Source organism: Numenius arquata, chromosome W, assembly GCF_964106895.1.
Source record: "Numenius arquata chromosome W, bNumArq3.hap1.1, whole genome shotgun sequence".
In the NCBI taxonomy this organism is placed as follows: domain Eukaryota; kingdom Metazoa; phylum Chordata; class Aves; order Charadriiformes; family Scolopacidae; genus Numenius; species Numenius arquata.
The window spans coordinates 9641184-9658711 of NC_133615.1; positions in this window are offsets into that span (position 1 = coordinate 9641184).

Below are 17528 nucleotides of genomic sequence, written 5' to 3' on the forward strand. Positions count from 1 at the left end.
TGTATACTCAGCACTGGTAAGGCCAGTATCCCCAAATCCTTCTTGGCAGGGCTGCTCTCAATCCCTTCATTCCCCAGCCTGTATTGATACCAGGTGCAAGACCTTGCACTTGGCCTTATTGAACCTCATATGGTTCACATGGGCCCACTTCTGGAGCTTGTCCGGGCCCCTCTGGACGTAGTACCTTCCCTTAGGTGTCAAATGCACCACTCAGCTTGGTGACTTCTCAAATATCATGAGGAGTGGCCTGGCAGCTACATCAGCCAATTCCCTCAGGGCTCTGGGATGCATCTCATCAGGTCCCATACACTTCTGTATGTTCAGGTTCTTCAGGTGGTCATGAACCTGATCTTCTCTTACAGTGGGGAGGGATTTTGTCTTGAGGTCCATCCACTTGAGAGCTGTGGGAAGAGAGGTTGCCAGTGAAGACTGAGGCAAAAAAGTTGTTGAGTACCTCAGCCTTCTCCTCCTCTGTTGTTACCATTTTGCCCATCATGTTCATTGGGGGGGTATGCTTTCTTTGACCTTCCTTTTCCAGCAGACATACCTATAGAAGCCCTTCTTATTATTCTTTGCAGCCCTTGCCAAGTTCAGCTCCATCCACGCCTTGGCCTTCCTGACCCCATCCCTACACAACCAGGCAGCATCCCTATACTCTTCCCAGGATACCTGTCCCTGCTTCCACTGCCTGTGCAGTTCCTTCTTGCCCTTTAGTTTGACCAGCAGGTCTCAATTCAGCCATGTTGGTCTCTTGCCTTCCTTTCCTGATTTTCTTACTCCTGGGGATTGAGAGCTCTTGTACTCTGTAGAAAGCATCCTTAAAGATCTGCCAACTCTGTTCTGCTCCCTTGTCCCTGAGGGCAGTATCCCAGGGGGTCCTATTGACTAATGCCTTGAAGAGCTGGAAGTTTGCTTTCCTAAAATGCAGGGTCCTGTCTTTACTCTTCCCCTGACCCATATCCCTCAGGACTGCAAACTCCACCAGTGCATGATCACTGCAGCCCAGGCTGCCTCCAATCTTGACATCACCAATTAGCTTGCTTGCATTGGTGACCATCAGGTCCAGTATCACATCCCCTCTGGTGAGGCTGTCTATTACCTGGCTTAAGAAGTTATCCTGCATGCACTCCAGGAGTCTCCTGGATTGCCTACAGCTCACTGTGCTACTTTTCCAGCAGATGTTGGGGTGATTGAAGTCCCCCAGCAGGAAGAGAGCCTGTGAGTGTGATGCCTCCTGTAGCTGGAGTAAGAAGGCTTCGTCAATAGGCTCCCCGTGATCAGGCAGCCTGTAGTAAACACTGACCACAAGGTTCCCTTTGTTGCCTCAGTCTCTAATTCCTACCTATAAGCTTTCAACCTGCTCATGGCTATTCTTCAGAGACAGCTCTTCACACTCTGACCATTTCTTGATGTAGAGGGCAACACCTCCACCCTCCTTCCTCGCCTGTCCCTTATGAATACCCTGTAGCCATTGATAGCCACACTCCAGTCATCCCACCAAGTTTCAGTAATGGCAACTAGGTCGTGGCTTTTTAGCAGCAAGGTGGCTTCCAGCTCCTCCTGTTTGTTGCCCATGCTGCCTGCATTGGTGTAGAGGCACTTCAGCTGGGCTGTCAGAAGTGTCACCTTTTTAGAGGAACGCCCCTTAATTCCTTTGAGGTATTTCACTGGTGTTTTCCTCTTGGCTCCTATTACCTCAGGAGCCCCTGGCTCATCTCCGTAAGACTTCAAGTGTGATGCAGTGTAGCCAACACGTCTCACAGCAACAGGCTGAGGGCCCTCACTAGCACCCTGTCCCTCTAACCTTGGCGTGTCATCCCACAGCTCGTAACAGGCAAGCCTGGTATCATCCCCCTCCCCCTTCAAGTCTAGTTTAAAGCTCTGTCAATCAACCCTGCTAGCTCGTGAACAAAGACCCTCTTCCCCCTTTCAGAAAGGTGAATCCCATTTGATGCCAGCAGGCCTGGTGCCAAGTAGACCATCCCATTATCAAAAATCCCAAAATTCTGGAGATGACACCAGCCACGTAGCCATGTATTAACAGACTGGGTCCGTCTGTTTCTTTCGATATCACTGCCTGTAACTGGAAGGATAGAGGAAAAACTTACCTGTGCTCCAGATTCCCTTACCAACTGTCCCAAGGCCCTGAAATCTCTTTTGATTGCCCTTGGACTATGTGTTGCAGCTTCATTGCCACCCACATGTGTCACGGAACCTCACAAACCAAGCCAGACCAACTAACAAACTAAAAAGGGGATTTATTTTTACAAGATGGTAACAAAATCAAACTAAGTTTTACTGTAACTGAAACTGCTTTGAGACTCCAACAAACATTAACAATCCACAGGTTCAGGATGTCGCTTGGGAGTTAATACTACACCACCAACTTAATAATTCTTAAGGTTTATGGTCAGTGACCCAAAATGTGCATTATCACTCATCTATATAAGATGAGGTCTCTCGATCTGTACAGAAGATGAACCGTAGGTGGCGTTCCAACCCACAGGGAGAGCCCCTGACCACAGACCCGCTGCTCTGAGGGAGACCGACTCAAAATGGCTTTCTTGCCGGGTCCCATTTATACCCAATCCAAATCTGAACTGTGGTCATTGTGTGAGCCTGTTATAGTTTAAAATAAAAAAGACTAAGTCCGAAATAGATTCACTAAATATTTATTAAGGTAGGAAAGCAAAAACAGCGCTGGGCGGCCGGGGAGTCACAGCTCCACCAAAGGCTCGCAAATTCAAGCAAACTGAACATCTCTTTTTATCCTCACAGAGGTCGGGTTCGACATCTTCAGTACGCCCCTCTGCTTCTTCCGTTATCTTTACTCCATCTGGTCTGTCTTGCTTCAAAGCGGTTTCAAGGCAATGTTTGTTGTAAATTAGTTTACACCCTTCCCCTTCTGCACGATTGATTAGTTACAAAGTTAAAACAGGGATAACATTGGGGTTAAGCTTATCTTGTAAAAACAGGACATTCCCATACGGTTTAGTAATATAATATTGTGGACGTCTCTTCTTGTTAGGGAGTTCTCAAGACTGCCACAATAAATTACAATCCAGCTTCAGGGGAGTTTTGCAGGTGGTGGTGGCATAATTAGCTTGTGCCATCTCTTACATGCATTTGGTTAATACAAAGATAAACATTCGCTTACATGGACACATTTTGATAGCATTGCAGTTTGTGTAAGTCAGGACTTTCTTACACTATGTACAACAGAAATGGATAATCCTAAGATTTGATCAGCAACAAATCTTCCTCAGTTATCCATTACAAGCCGATGCAGGCAGGATGCAGGAACAACCACAAAACCATGGATTAAGGGCAAAGAACAAATTTAATCTCAATACCTCATGGATCGGGGAACCTCTGAAGCAGCACCTGGGCAGAGGCAGGCAAGCAGGGGACGCAGGCACCACAGAGCGAGAGAGAGTCCTTATTAGCAAGAGAGCCCTTGTTAGCAAGGGAGTGCGAGAGCGAGAGAGCTCCCACTTGCTGTTTGAGCCTGTATTTCAAGGATTCTGGCAGGCAGAGTTTTCCACTGTGCTTTGATCTCTTCAACAGCAGGGCAGGAATCTCAGGCGTGTTCGATAAGGTGCCCCTGAGTCCATCCCAGGCCTGTGTTATCTAAGTGCAGATGTCCTACTTGTTGAGCACACAAAACTAAGCAACAATTAGTGTGATATATGTGTTTTCCAGCACCCCACCTGTGAGTCACTTGAGTGTGTTTACAGTCCTCCTCGCCAATCTTCCGTTACTTTCCCACAGTCATGTAGCCCTCCCATTGGCTGGAGACCCCAACTTCTTCACCTTTCAACAGAAACGATCACCACCGTGTGTGCATAACAAGAACTGTGTCAGGAAGTTTTTTGTAGGGTCCTAGGTTTTCGTGAGCTTTTATCAGATCTTATCTGATCTTTGTCAGAGCTTTGTTGGGGTGGGTGCATCTGCCACACAATACACCCCGTGACCACAGTCATGATTCGACTGGCTTACTTGGAGTGGTGGTACAGTCACCTCTTGCCTGCAAAGTTAAAAGGGAGTGGAGTCTCGGTGAGTCTTAATGCTCATTGTGGATCATTATTTCTCAATTGTTCTATGGCTATACTGGGATATCATTTACATGAACAGGTTCTAAGAGCGTATATTTCACAGCTGACACAGATCTTACTATCGCACACAATGCACTTTAGCATAATACAAATTACAACTGTCATAACTACGATCATTATCAAAGATTGAAGGAGGCTGGTTTGCTGCCCAGAAAGAGAAAATCCAAATATGTCAAAAAATTTCCACAACCAGTTCGTTCCTCATTCAGCAACAATCACTTCTGAATCTTTGGCTACTTTCTTCATCTTGTTGATTTGGTCTTGAAGCAGTATTGATACATTCAGCATGTGGACGCAACACTCATCCACTGACAAGTTCAGAACTCCACATACACCTTTCTTCTTTAACAGTATCAAGTCTAATATGGCTCTGTTTTGAATGGTCATCTTACTGGTAATTGATCATTTAAAAGCTTCAGACTATCAGATGTGGTGTTGGCTAAAGCTGATAGTTGCAGGCCTAGATCCAAAATGGCTTGTCGGTTTCATACCAAGGCAATTCCTACTCCAAATAAGGATTCTCTCCACCACCCAATTCATGTTTGGTCTTCTTGCCATCCCTTCCGTACATCTGTTTGTCTATGATCCCACCACTGGTGTGGGATGGGCCCTTCCCAATAAATGGGGCAGAAGGGAGAGCACAGCCAGTGTACAAGCTAGCCCAGGGATCGTTGAATGTAGACGGGAATATAGGTGGCCATCAGAGCATGCCCATACTAAGTTAGGGGGTGCAAGGATGGTGGATGCTCAGCATGAACATGGTATGGTAGTAATAGGAGGACAATAGCCTTTCTTACTACAGTCTAAGACAGAGGGTCATGAGTAGCTGGTATTACTGCACAAGCAGCCTTGTGTTAGAGCTCTCTTAACAGGAGGATATAGACATAGTAATGACATCTTATTGATGTCTTTGCATCCTATTTCTACTTGGCAGTTCCAGTGAGATTTCCTTGCTGGGGGTATCTTATGCTTGTCCCTGTCCCAACTAGGCCCATGTGTAGTTGAGAAGACAGTCAAATGAGTTTTGATTGCATGCGCTGGGACGCTCATTATTATCCCTTTCAGGGTGTTTAATACACCATGAGGAGTTTAATGGTTTTATATATTGTAGAGAATGATCATCAGCGCTCTATTGAATATTATATTCAGTAGCTCCCCATGAAATGTAGGAACATGGTACAGTACCATTCACACTCCACCCCATGGCGTCAATAGGGGGTTGGAGGATATAATTGCATCATTGTCCTGTAAGAAAGCACAAAATTGAGCCTCGGTCCTCTGAAACCGGGCCTTGGGGTTAAAAATCAGGGATTATCCACTGGGTACTAATATGGTGGGTCTTTCCACTCCCATCTAGGGCTTCCCAGGCATATAAGCCTCTTGGTTTTGCCAAGGGTCATGGGTACAATGCCAATAGAAGGTAGTTTCACCATGACAGGTTGGCCTACACATGTCCTCAGTGGGAACTGGCCCTTTTGATCATCAGGTATGGAGGCGTTGCCCATCAATGGTCCTGTAGGACAAAATGCTTGAATCTTCGGGTTTCCGTATCTTCCCCACCAGTTATTAACAGTAAAGACCGCTTGTGGCAATCCTATGTCCCAGTTATGGCATGAGACATCAGCATGTCTTTTAATCAAACCATTGGTTCACTCAACTATACTGTTAGCCTGGGAATAATATGGTGTGTGAAACACCCATTTGATACCTTCTCCCCGCACCCAGTCTTGTATGACTGTGGCTGTGAAATGCGACCCGTTGTCACTCTGAATACATTCAGGAATGGGAAAAATAACAAACCATTCTTGCAGCACTTGAACTGTCTGATCTCCCATGGCTGTGCCAACAGCTGTGGCCATAGTCAGTCCTGATACCACCTCTGCTCCTATCAAAATATACCTCTTCCCATGGGATGGCCTCAAGGGCCATAATCAATCTGCCAGGTACTCCAATGAGCTTTGCCTTGTTTGATATGCTGGGCAGAGACTTGATTTGGATGGTTGGCCTTGAGCCTTATTTGGCATTGTGGACAGGCCATAAGAATTGCTTCACATATTTTCATAGAAACTGTCCATCCTCAAGACCGACATTCATAACTGAGGTCTGTCTTCTCTGAGTGGCTTTGCTTAATATGCAACCATTCAGCCAACCATCCCCAATCCTCCTTTTCACTATCAACTACCCTGATTTGGGCTAGATGATCTACCTGTTGGTTCCATTTTGCAGCGGGGGTTCCATTCCTTGCATGGCCTTTCACCCATCCCACCTTCAGGGGTCATGATCTGCCTATTTCTAACGATTGTTGCCAGTCTCTGGTTCTCCAGACCTTTGTATGGCCCACTTCCCACTGATTGGATTCCCATTGGCATATCCACTCTGTGGCACCCTTATAGGTTACACAGGAATTGGTATAAATGGTGGTGGTGTCATTCTCCGCTGCCAGCAGGAGAGCACACAATTCTCCCATCTGTGCACTACCTTCTCCCTCCTCTGTAACCATTTTCCTGGTACCAATTTCCAATGCTGCTGTTTTGTATTGCCACTTTGATCCTATTCGTTGGGCAGATGCATCAGTGAACCACACTCCTTGTGTATCCGAGCCTATGGATAGTTCGGGTGCCTCTTTGGTCAGGGAAAGTTTATAAGGTTGGCCTAACAAAACTGGATCTGGATTAACAGGTTGTTGGAATTTAGAGACCTTAACTGGGCTCTCTCTCAATTGCAGTAACTGACTAACTCTTTCTAGGTAGGCATACCGTTTCCGTACTGTGGACTTTTGGGCTACCCCCTTGGGAGGGGGTGACCCCTTAAAGATCAAATTTAGGAGAGGGAAAGGGGTTTGCACCATGATATCTTGTGAAGTATGTAATTTCTCTGCTTCCTTAACTGCCCTGGTGAGTGAAAGGAGTCCCTTCTCCCACTCGTATTCTGAGTATTCTTGTTGTTCGGTTTCTTTAAATGAGGTGGAAGAAAACAATAAAAGTCTAGCTGGTCCTCGTCATCCCTTTTGAAACACACCACAATAGGAGGCATGTTCTGCAAATCACAGAATCACAGAATGATATGGGGTTGGAAGGGACCTCTGGAGATCATCTACTCCAACCCCCCTGCCAAAGCAGGTCCACCTCGAGCAGGTTGCACAGGAACAAGTCCAGGCAGGTTTTGAATGTCTACAGAGACAGAGACTCCACCACCTCTCTGGGCAGCCTGTTCAAGGGCTCTGCCACCCTCAAAGTAAAGAAGTTCCTCCTCATGTTTAGGTGGAACTTCTTATATTCAAGTATGTGCCCGTTTCCTCTTGTCCTATCCCTGGGCACCAGTGAAAAAAGACCGGCCCCATCCTCTTGACACCCTCCCTTTAAGTATTTATAAGCATTGATCAGATCCCCCCTCAGCCTTCTCTTCTCCAGACTAAAAAGACCCAAGTCCCTCAGCCTTTCCTTGTAAGAGAGATGCTCTAGGCCCCTAAGCATCTTTGTAGCCCTCTGCTGTACCCTCTCCAGCAGTTGCCTGTCCTTCTTGAACTGGGGAGCCCAGAACTGGACACAGTACTCCAGATGGGGCCTCACCAGGGCAGAGTAGAGGGGGAGGATAACCTCCCTCCACCTGCTGGTCACACTCTTCCTGATGCACCCCAGGATGCCATTGGCCTTCTTGGCCACAAGGGCACACTGTCGGCTCATGGTCATCCTGTTGTCCACCAGGACTCCTAGGTCTTTCTCCTCAGAGCTGCTCTCCAGCAAATCCCCACTTCACCCTTAGCGGATCTTGTGGGTGCAATGGACTTAGCCTCTGAGGTTTTTAGTTCATCCTTCAAGGTGTTAAGGGCTTCTGTATGCTGCAGAGTCCAATCCCATTCCTTATTTTCTGGAGCTGGTCATACAGAGGGTGGGCAACCACTGAGAACCCAGGTATATGCTTCCTTCAATAGCCCAATGTACCTAGCAGCTGCTGTAATTCTGTCTTATTGCCTGGAGTTTGCCTCTTCTCAGTAGCTGACAGTGTATCGTCAGATATAACAACTGCACCAGCTATCCACCAAGCTCCTAGGAATTTAATCTCTTGTCCAGGACATTGACAAATGAAAGGCGGAATTTCACTGAATTTTTAGAGTTGGAAGGGACCATAAAGATCATCTAGAATCTCTAGCCCATTCTTAGTTAGCAGATTCCAGATGTCCTCAGCCACTTGCCCTACCCATTCTTTGTTATCTCCACCAACTAGAATACCATCTATATATTGATACATGAGGATGTCTGATGGCACTTCTATGGTATCAAGAAGTTTAGCTAAGGCATTGTGGGCAATGGTAGGGGAGTGTTTATATCCTTGAGGTAGTTGGTTAAAGGTGTACTGCACTCCTTCCCAAGTGAAGGCAAACTGGGGTTTATCCTCTTCTCTCAGGGGCATCATAAAAAACATGTTATAGAATCACAGAATCATAGAATGGTTAGAGTTGGAAGGAACCTTGGAGATCATCGAGTTCCAAGCTCCCTGCCGTGGGCCTGGACACCTCTCACTAGACCAGGTTGCTCAAAGCCCCATCCAGCCTGGCCTTGAACACCTCCAGGGATGGGGCAGCCACAACTTCCCTGGGCAACCTGTTCCAGTGTCTCACCACCCTCAGGGTAAAGAATTTCTTCCTGATATCTAATCTAAATCTACCCTCTTTCAGTTTGAAGCTGTTACCCCTTGTCCTATCACTACATGCCCTTGTAAAAAGTCCCTCCCCATCTCTCCTGTAGGCTCCCTTTAGGTACTGGAAGGCTGCTATGAGGTCTTCCTGGAGCCTTCTCTTCTCCAGGCTGAACAACCCCAAGTCTCTCAGCCTGTCCTCGTAGGAGAGGTGCTCCAGCCCTCTGATCATCTTTGTGGCCTCCTCTGGACTTGCTCCAACAGGTCCATGTCCTTCTTGTGCTGAGGACTCCAGAGCTGGACGCAGTACTCCAGGCGGGGTCTCACAAGAGCGGAGTAGAGGGGCAGAATCACCTCCCTTGACCTGCTGGCCATGCTTCTTTTGATGCAGCTCACAATGCGGCCCAGGATGTCCTTAACATCTAAACCAGCCATCAGTGGGTGAGCAGCTGCCTGGATCGCCATCACCACTGATGTTATTCTCGGGACAGTGGCAGTTAAGGGTGGAGTATTACTATTCAAGTTTCTATAATCAATTGTTAAACGCCACCATCCATCAGGCTTACAGACTGGCCAAACTGGAGAATTGTATGGCAAGTGGGTGCGACTTATGATTTGCCTTTTCCCGAGATCATTAATTACTTCTGTAATTCCCCCGTTTTGCTGTGGTTGGCAGAGGGTATTGAGAAACACAGATTACTTCAGATTGTGGTAGTATGGGAGCAAGCTGCAGGGTCCTAACATGGGCAGCTTCTGCTCATCAACTTCCAAAACTCCATATCTCGACATTAGGTAGGCACCACTTCCTGCCCACTAATACATCAAATCCCAATATATTTCCCTTATGAGGGCTTAGAGCCACCTTCACGGCCGTCATTCTTTTCTCCCTGCATAGCCAAAGTTGAATCCGAGCTAAAGGACATTTTTCTGCTATACCCATTACCCCTATTATGTTTATAGCTTTTCTTCAGGGTTTAATTCCTAATTCCTCAGCCTGTTGCTTATTTAAAACACTAATTTGGGCCCCTGTATCAATTAAAATTTCTAAACTTAGCTGTCTTGGACACACAGGAATATGTATATAAGGTTCCCTGTCAGCGGACCATTGGCAGGAATTCACCATGCGGAGTGGGCGGCCCGAACCCCAAACCGCGGCTTCTAGTTTTTTAACTCTTGCAACTCCTCTCGCAGAGGTGCGAAAGGGTTAAGTTTCCCTTCCTGAGGGGGCGCGGTTGCCGGCGCCTCCTTTTGTTCCTTAGTTTTCCCCTCTAGCAATTCCACCAGTTTCCGGATCTGAGCCGTGGATTGCCCATGCAACGTTGTTCGAGGTACTCCTCGTGCTAATGCTTTTCGCCAAAGGCTATTTCTTTCTAATCGTAAATCCGGTCCGATCTATCCCGGAAAGGCTCAGATTCCCGACGAGGAGGCCGATCGGGGCGGAGTTTGCGGCTGGCTTGTCGGACCCTCCTATTCCCGTCGGCGCCACCCCCCGGATCAGTCCATCCCATCTCGCGCCCATATATCGTGTAGCGTCTCCGTCCAAGTCAAAACGTGCGCAGGGGGATTCTGAAGGTCTTGCTGATTGTGCTCAATTGCTCTCTGAATTCTTTCTCAAAGCAACCAAGGGAACCTGCCACTGCTGCTAAAAGTCCTCTACACAGCCCCAACCCTATTTGATTACAGAGAAATAGTAGCTAGACATGATTTATCTAAGATTAAATTAAGGAACTAACTACCAGACAATGTAGCTTTGTTGATAAGCAAGATATTTCTGTCAAGAGAGTGATGAACTGTAGGCCTGGTCAGCAAACCGAGAAAACCACCTGGAACTGCCAAGATTAGAGGAGAAGTAGGTAAAAGGTAATTCTGGCAGGGGGAGATTGTGACCACTGACTCATTGACCATCTACACAAATGATACCACCTACTCAAAAGAGAACAATGGAAGAAGACGACAGAGTCTGCGCGCTGATTTACATAGGAAGTGAAGAAATATCAACCAGTCATTAAAGAGAATAACAATGAATATGTATTAATTGTTAGAATATGTAATAATCAGTGTATAAAAAGGGAAGTTTTTGAAACTAAGGTGTGCTCCCGTTTTGGGATGAGCATCCTATTTCTGCGCATTAATGGAATAAACTTGGAAATACCTCTGCTCTGTGTGTTATTGGCTTGCACGCCGGGTAAAGAACCCAGATTTGGGACAACAACAATACAGGGGTTAGGCCTTTCTGACTTTGGCAGCACCTCTGGTGTAGATGGACCATCATCCACATCATTCATTGACTGACCTTCCAAATCCAGAGCCTCATACCTGTTGTACAGAGGCACCTGGGAAGGCGAGGTAAGCAAGGAGGGGGTTTGCTTCTGCCTGGTGGGGGGGAGGATACAGGATCCCCTTGATCTTGTGTTTTTTCTGGTGGCTGTTTCTGTTCCTGTCTCAGGGAGAGCAGAGCACGGTTCCACCAGTCTATCTCTTTCTCAGACTCCCTGATGCTCCTTAAACTGTCCACTTCCTCTCAAAGCTCTGCCACCAAGCTGAGCCGATCATCTCCTTGGTCACACCTCACACAGCTGTTCTTGCTAATGCCATCAGGTACTAGTGAAAGGCTCTGGCACGCCCTGCAGCCTGAGACATGGCTGCATGTTTTCGTGGGAGCTCTGTCTGAGTAGTTCACCAGTTCTGGTGAGTGCAGAGGACATAGCTTTCTGCTGGGTGGTTACCATAGTTAAACTCCTTCTGGGAGGTTGATGACCATTAATTGAACTGACCTTTGGAGATGGTAGGGTGACAACACCCTTCACGCGCAAACTACCACACCACACCCTGGTTGCTCGTGCACCCTAGGCTGCTTTTTATAGATGTAGGGATGGCCACAGTTGCTCTGGCAACACCCAGGCCTCATCAGCATCTCTCATGAGAGCTGCCAGCTCCTGGTGGATCTCTCTGCTACCCTGGCGTTTCCCTGCTTCGGGAAACCCCCCTGTATGCCAAGATCTGCCACTCCGCTGCAGACGGAGCTGGCACCAGAGCAGCTCACCTCGGTGACTGACTGCTAGTTTCAGTTACATCACGTTTAAATCTCCTGCGGTTGCTCTGGCAATGCCAAGGCCACATCAGCATCTCTCATGAGAGCTGCCAGCTCCTGGTGGATCTCTCTGCTACCCTGGCGTTTCCCTGCTTCGGGAAACCCCCATGTGTGCCAAGATCTGCCGCTCTGCTGCAGACTGGGCTGGCACCGGAGCAGCTTGCCTCAGTGATTTATCTAGTCCATGCTTCATCAATGTGTCTATGAGGATAGTATGGCAGTGTGAACAGCCTTGCTAAAGTTAAAAAACCCAACATCCACTATTCTCCCTTCATACAACAAGCCAGTCATCTTATCACAGAAGGCTAGCAAGTTGGTCAGGCATGATTTTCCCTTCATAAATCCATGCTGACTACTCCCAAGTACCTTTTTGTCATATGTCTGGAAATGGCTTCCAGGATGGTTTGCACCATCACTTTCCCGGGGATGGAGGTGAGATTGATCAGCCTCTAGCTCCCTGGATTCTCCTTGCTCTCCTTGAAGATAGGAATGACATTTGCTTTCTTCCAGTCCTCAGAAACCTCTCCCGATCACCATGACCTTTCAGAGATAGAAAGTGGCCTCTCAATGACATCAGCCAGCTCCCTTTGTACTCATGGGTGCATCTTGTCATGTCCCATGGTCTTGTTTTTTCAGTGTTCCCTAACTAGATCCTCCTCTATTGAGGTTAAGTCTTCCTTGCTCCAGATTTACCCAGTAGTCTCAGGGGTCTGGAATTCCTGAAAGCAAATCTTAGCAGTAAAAAAAATGTCCTGGGTTAAGCAACACAGGACTAATTTTTCTTCTAATGCTGGGGAAAACTGCACTTTTAGAAGACTCTGGTGTCTGAATTCATGAATATATTTACTTTATAGCCAACCAGGCTCTGTGGGATTCAAGGTCTCAGTGTTTTTGAGCCTTGCCAGGTGCAGGGACAAGGAGGAGCAAGGCCTGGGCATTTGACCCAGGCTGGCCAACAGGATTATTTCATACCATGAATGTCACATTCAATATAAATTAGAAAAGTTTGCTGCGTAGCTCTCTCTCCCTTGATGGCGGCGGGTCCAGAGAACTCCTTGCCCCGGTACCGGACCCCTGAGGCCTTCCCTTCCTCCCGAAGCCATTGCGCTCGCAGTGTCTGACATTTGCTGTCCCTGCTGGGAGTGCACAGCTTCCTACTGATACAATTGGCTGAGTATAATTCCTGTATATCTTATATCAGTATCAGGATCGATACTGGTTCTTTAGTATTATTGTTAATTATTTAGTCTTATCCTATTAAATCTATTTATATTTCAACCCTTGTGTTTCCTTGTGTTCCCTGATTCCCCAGGGTCATCGGGTGATAGAATAATTGTCTAAACGATAGTTAATTGTTATGGGTTTTCTCAAACCATAACAAAAAAATAAGGCTAAGAAGCAATCAATACATCAACCTTTTCTGTGCCCTTTGTCACCAGGTCCCTTGTGCCTTGGATTATTCCAAGCAGCTCCCTGAAGAGGCCATAGTCAGCTCTTCTGAAGCCCAGGATTGTGATCCTGCTATTTGCCTTCCTCCCTCCTCATGGGATCCTTAGCTCTACCATCTCATGGTTGTTGCTCTTCCACTGTCCTCTCCCCACCAAACTTCACATATCCAACTCTGCAAATATGAAGTTCAGTAGAGTGCCTCCCCTCATTGTCTCCTTGATCACCTGTGTCAGGAATTTGTCATCAATGCACTCTGGAAGCCTCACAGATTTCTTGTACCCTGCTATGTGGTCCCTCCAGTAGATATCAGGGTGGTTCAAGTGGACCAGGGCCTGCAAAGTGAGGCTTCTTCCAGTTGTCTGAAGAAGGCATCATCTACTACTTCTTCCTGATCAGGCAGGCTGTAGCAGACACCCACCACAACATCACCCATGTTGGTCTGTCCACTAATCCTAACCCATAAACTCTCAGCTTGTTCTCATCTGTGTCTAGGCAGAGATCCATGCATTCCAGATGCTCTCTCACGTGAAGGGCAGCTCCCCCTCCTTCCTGGCCTGTCCTTCCTAAAGAGCTTGTATCCATCCACTGCAGCACTCCAGTCATATGAACTACCCTACTACATCTCTGATCCCTATGAGATCTTAGCTCTGTAACTGCACAGAAACTCCTTATTCTTCCTGATTGTTTCACATGTTGTGTGCATTAGTGTATATGCACTTCAGAGGCATGCAGTCATGCTGAAGAACACAGAATATGTGTTAGAATTTTCCTCTTGGCACTTCCTTATCTGTGTGTATGTGCTTGAAGTGGTTCCCTCTCAGCCCTGTTTTGTTGATTTCAAGGTCTCTCCTGTCCACATCACCCTGCACTCTTTTTGCTTGTCAGTCCAGTCCACTACTTTCTCTCTTGACTGTGGGTTGTCCTCTCCCTTTCCCCATTGTTCCTTGTTTAAATGTCTCCTCACAAGGTTGGCCAGTCTGTTGGCAAAGATGCTTTTGCCTCACTTGGTCAGGTGGATCCTGTCTCTCCCTATCAGTTCTCAAACCCCACAGGGTCCCTTGGGCATAAATGCCAAATCTCTGTTGTTGTAGTATCTGTGAAACCCATGGTTGACCTGCAGGCTCTGTCCCCTTCTCCTCAAGTCCTCCCCCCTCATTGGTAAAATTGAGGAATAAACCACATAGGCCCTAATGCCCTTGCCCCCAGAGCCATGTGGTAACTTGATATGCAATATTATTGGTGCCCACATGGATGAACAGCAGGGCTTAATAGTTCAAGGGCTGGACAAGTCTCATCAGTCTCTCCATAGCATCCTGGATCCGAGCCCTTGGCAAGCAACAAACCTCCCTGGACAGCAGGTCAAGGTCAGCAGATGGGAGCCTCTACCCACTGCAGGAGGGAGTCTCTCACTACTATTGGTTGCTGCTTCCTTTTGCTTGGTTCAGGCTCAGATGGCTGATGCTCTGTTGGACAGAGCTTCCAGCCCTTCATTTACAGTCAGGGTACTGAACCTATTCTGCAGTTGCAGTTCTATGGGTAGAGCAGAAGCCTTCCTCCTGGTGCCAGAAGTCACAAGTTTCCAGCCTTTGGCATCATGAGCATCTCCATTTCCCACCCCAATAAGCACAGATTCTGTCTGCCCTTCCTTCAGTGCAGTTGGGGATTCAGGCCTTTGTATCTGCAGGGTCTTAGAAAAGATACAGTTGGATTGTTCCTTGTCATCCCTGATGCTATGTAATCTGCTGACCTCTTCTCCCAGCTCCTTTACTTGGCAACACAGATCTACCAGCACACAGCTGCAGGCAAAGAGATCATCTCTCCTTGCCCCAGTCTCAACAAAAGACCCCAAGCATTCCCTAGGGCCTGAGACCTGGAGAGCTACAGCCTCCCTCTGGAGCCTCTGATGTTCCAGGGATAGTTGCTCTGTTGAGTGCTGGGAACCTTGCCCTGTAGCACATCACAACCATTGCTGAGCATGTGCACACTGCCCTCAGCAGAGTTGCTGTCCCCCTTCTATGCAAACTGCTATGTAAATTGTTGCATCTGTTGCCTGTGCTCTGGGCGTAGCAGTTACATAGGCCTCTCTCTCTCTAGCACATGCTGAAAGGGTGCTTGACCCTCCCTAATCAGGAGTTGGCTAGGGAAAAAAAGCTGAAACCACCCTTGGATCAGGAATAGTTGACAGAGCTTGTTAGAAGCTGCTAGAGCTTGCTAGAAGTCACAATCCCCTGTAGCTGTTCCAGAAGTCTTTTGACAGTCCCATAAGATCTAGAAGTAGATCCTGTTAACTTCTGTCTGTTGGCTGCCTCTGTTAGCTGTTCATTATAGTGTTCCCATTATCATAGGTGTACTGATTGTAGTGCAGTAGATAAAGACAATGGAAGTCACTATTTTGGAATTTCTGTCCTATAAATGGAGAAGACTGAATATTGTAGGTTGAGAAAATTATGGTGATTCATTTTTATCAAGGTACAGACCCTTGCCCTTTTCCTCTGGCTAACACTTGGAGAAGGATTGGTCTAATGACATTTGTATTACAGGTTCTGTTTCAGTTCACAATATGGAATTGGGTAAAAAAAAAAGTGGGGTCTAACCAGGAAAATAATAGTGTGAGCTTTGGAAAGGGTGATTTTGCAATTTAATTTTGCATAGGTCACATATGTACCCCTGATTTCTTAATGAGAGGAATTTTTATGACTGTTATCTATACCAAGTCTGATGGTGACAAAAGCACAATTCCAAAAGTGTCTCAGGGTAGTAGAGTTTGTCATAGCTTGTGCTTCTCTCATCCAAGCTAATTTTGGAGAGCTGTGTTCTTCTGAGTGCTTCTTCACATAGGTTTAACTTTTCTCTTTGCTGATTCTTTCTCTGTATAGTTTCTTACTTGTTTTTTTTTTCATATACATGGTGCTTTCTTCTGATTTTTGGTGTATGAACACAATTATGCACTCAAATCTGTTTCTTCATCAACACTGTCCATGTCACTGTTATCATGATTAAATGCTTGCATAGTGCTAGTGGTCAAAGTGAAATTATATTATCTAGTGACATTCACTTAAATAATCAAATGCTTATTATTTAGGCAAAAGTTGGGGACCAGTTATGAATATTGTTTTCATTTTTGAAATGTGGGCTAGGTGTAGTCCAGATATTAGCATATTTCTGACAAAAATGAAAATAAAATTGTTTAGCTTATACTAAAGAATCTGTATTTGGGTTATATACTGGGGGGTATGGGTTTCATGGAAAGATCATTAGGCATCTTCTCAAGCAATAATCAGTTAACATAACATGACATACATCCTTGCTAAATATGCATTTTTCTCTCATATTTACTTCAGAGCACCAAAGCTGGGGACATTCTTGTCTTGGCAACTGTTTTGGCCTACTGTGCTGACATCACTCAAATAATTAAATTGATTTTGGAGGCCCACAGTCCTGACCTAAATCACAACATTGATAAAATGGTGTCAGCAGTGGGATACGAAGGAGGTTTTGGACAGTGAAATTGTACAGCTGCAGCATCATTCAACAAATTCCCACAAGGCCAAGACCACCTACAGCTGTCAAATAATCTTGGTAGGATGTGAGAGTGGGCACTCCAGGTTAGGAGTCGGATGGGAAGCATGCTTTGTACTCCTACTTGAGGTAGTGTATTAATAGTATATATAGGATAGCACTAACTTGTATTATTCACTCCTACTTGGTAAAACAATGGTGGTAACATTCGCTCCTACTTGGTAAAACATGTCAATAGCGTATGTAGGATAATATTTTGAAACATATTCAAGTATTAGACAGTAACAAATAAATGCAACTCTTCTCCTCCCTGGTGTTTTCTGTAATCATCAAACAGCTCCCAATATATTGTCCAGCAAATCCTCCCTATGCTGTTTGGAACACCCATAATATAAGACTGTGCCTTTTTTTGGTGGGGAGGTGGGGTCTGAGAAATTGTGTGCTATTTGAAGAGTAGTGGGAAGAAACAGGAATCAAGGTTGTGCAACTGTGCTCTGAGCAGCATATCTTAACTCTTCCACTCCTAGCATCCATGTGAAGAGGTTGTTTGTTGCAGCAGTTTCTGCCAGGCTGGGAGAGGGGCTGAGAATAGTCACACAAAACACTAGTGACACAACAAACTGAAACCACTTGACCCTTAACTAGTGCTGAATTGTGAAACCTAAATACTAATTTTTCAATGAGGAGTAGAGGAAAATCTCCTAACCTAGCTATTATGA